The 2959-nt window shown below is 42.0% G+C and overlaps 1 pseudogene; it reads right to left on the reverse strand.

Moving 5' to 3' along the window:
- Nucleotides 1-419: 419 nt before the first annotated feature.
- On the reverse strand, nt 420-2346 carry LOC101443676 (clathrin interactor 1-like; annotated as a pseudogene).
- Between the last annotated feature and the right edge of the window lie 613 nt (nt 2347-2959).

Raw genomic sequence — 2959 nt, forward strand, 5'->3', positions numbered from 1 at the left:
AGTAAAAGGAATAGACCTGATTGTGACAAGGTAGTTCAGTGACAGGAAAATCAAGTTTCTCAGGAAACAAAAAGTACAAAATTAGAGATTCGAACACATTTATTCTGCTCCTTTCTAGTCTTCCTACATATTGTGATGTGAAAATGGGCTCTTCAATTTATAAAGGCTTTCAATGGTCTCACCACACCATTTGTGGTCTATGTCATTGGGAAAAATGATTTGGACTGCCTCATTTAAAGTGCCCTTCCCTGTCCATCTGGAATACTAGATATTTCACTTCCATAAAACAGCCTTTTCAGTTCTTTGTGTAGGTTTATTTTAATTGATAAAAGAAAGGGGAGTTGATTAGCATTTTCCATTCCAACATACCTATCTGCACAGCTAAAAATCCTTCATTCAATCTGCTTCTTCACACTCTCTTATTTGCTAAAGTTGGCAAAATTTGCAAAGGGATCTTGCTGGGATTGCATAGTTCCAGAGGTCATGGCTACACTGGGCATGCCCATCCCAGCAGCTGACATTCCGGTGTTCACACCCATCATGCTCTGATTCACATTGGAGCATTTCCGAGAGAGGGCATCCTATGGTGCCAATTGTCACGTTGGGCATGTTCAGAGGCATGGCTCCTCCATCAGAGGGCTAGTTTGGGGCCAGGCAGGAAGCCTGTTTGATGGAGAACTGAGGTTTATGGCTCCAAAACTTTGGGTCATCACATTCATGGGCTGTTGCATATTCTGCTGTTGAATCTTTGTATTAAGTGAAGGTTGCTGGGGTTTGGAAGCCTGCGTACCAGAAAGCAAGTCATCAAGGCTGATGTTTACACTGGGGTCAGACCAAGCAGAGGGCAGAGTTTTACTGACTGATTTCTGGACCATATTTGTATTCTGTGATCTTCACATGGGCAAACCAAGTCCTACAGCATTACCACTCATCATAGAGAAATCATACTCTGGGAGGATGTCATGGTTGCCTGGGATGAGCCTATAAGATCAAATAGGTCTGAAGCATTTGAAGCAGCTGGAGGTGGTTGTGAGCCACTGAGGAGTTCTACAGTTGGCTATGAGGCTACCAAAGAGTTGACCGCTGGAAGCCACAGGGCCTGAAGGGCTCGTGGAAGGCTCACCAGTCACCAAAGTCTCCATTTCCACTTGTTGCCATTGCTTGGGAAAGGAAATTGCCTGATGTAGCAGCTGAGCCAAAGTCAGCAAATCCTCCGAATAAATCAGCTGATCCTCCTGTTGATTGGCCGGTGCCACCAAACAGATCAACAAGATCACCAGATGACGTGCTGTGAGACACTGAAGTCTTAACAGGAGACTGAGTTGTATGGGTTGAAGCATTCTGATCTGGACTTGTTTTGTCCCCTGTGTAACACACTGCTGCTCTCAGATCGATGGTTTTAGAAGGATTTGCTGTGCACTTGTGTCTGTATGTGGTGGTCTGTGTGATATGGATATGCTTTGCCATCACAGTCTCCTCTTCATCTATGAATTCACCTCTGGGAGAGCTACCTCTTCTTGCTTTCTTTTCCTCATCACTGCCGCTGCATCTTTCTGGAGAGTCTTCTCTACTCTTCCTCTGAAATTTGCTGATGGTGTCATCAATTGTGCTTCCAATTTTATCACTCAGTTCACATAATTTATCACTGAATGGAAAAGCACTCTTGTTTTTATCCCACTCTTCATCCTGTTTTGATTTGGGCTCAGGATCATGTCTTTCACTGTATCTAAATCCTCCAACACTATCTGAGGAAACCCCAACATATTTGTCTTTGTTTTTATCCCACTCTTCATCCTGTTTTGATTTGGGCTCAGGATCATGTCTTTCACTGTATCTAAATCCTCCAACACTATCTGAGGAAACCCCAACATATTTGTCTTTGTTCTTTTTTGCTTTCTTTCGCTCTTCATGAAGGCTGTCACCATCTTGGGCAAATGCAACCAATTCTTTCACTTTCTGGCAAATATTTATACCTTGATCCTTGCCATGCTCATCTACAAAGTGGTAATTTTCCAGGGATTGCAAATCATAAATGTGTTCTCTGGCCCTTATAGCAACACACTCTGATCCACTCCTTAGGAGATAAGCTAGAAGCAGCAATGACTTATAAACTCTTATCCAATTCTTTTTGTTGTCTTTTAACATTCATGACCAAAGCATGTTCATAAGCTCTGGAAATTGTTCATACATAAATGTAGCCTTGGCAATCTCTCCCATGAGTTGTCCAGAAGGTCCCCAAGGATCACCATTCCTTGCTTCTCAAACCTTAGACTTGATCTCTGAATAATTCATGACCTCATTGATGGCTTTGTCCACCAGCTCCTGCACCTTCCACATGTTCAACATGGAGCCCCGTGTGAACCAGGCCGCGGCCTCCCTCCCTGCTCCCCACAGACCCCGGAGCACTTCTGTGCAGGGCAAGTCCAGGCCAGGGTCGCCAACACCACCCACCACATCGAGCTCCCCCAATCAGCTCCTTCCCTTGCTACAGGGTAGGTTTAAATTTTAAAATAAATTTCTTTAATAGAAATAGGGCTGTTTAGATATTCTGTATCTTCTTTGCTAATTTCAACTTTGTTAATTTGTGTCTTTCAAGATATAATTTCTCATTTTCATCTAGGCTGTGGAAATAGACATGATGTCATTTATAACATCACTTTATTGCCTATGTTTATCAACTAATTAATCAGTAGTGCTAGTTCCTCTTTCATTTCTGTTGATAGGACTTCTCTCTTTTTTCTCCATCATTCTAAGTCATAATTCATTCCTTTTACAGGCCTTTACAAAGTCTGTCTTTTAGATTCATTATTCTCCTCTATCATTTGCCTAATTTCTACTTAATTGATTTTTGTTCTCACCTTCCTTCTTTTTCCTTATTTTGTGTTTAATTCGTACTTCATTTCCTAACTTCTCAAGGTGGATGCTTGATTCATTGTTTCACATGTTTCCTTTCAGATAT

The sequence above is a fragment of the Dasypus novemcinctus genome, chromosome 2 (assembly GCF_030445035.2).
Source record: "Dasypus novemcinctus isolate mDasNov1 chromosome 2, mDasNov1.1.hap2, whole genome shotgun sequence".
Lineage (NCBI taxonomy): Eukaryota > Metazoa > Chordata > Mammalia > Cingulata > Dasypodidae > Dasypus > Dasypus novemcinctus.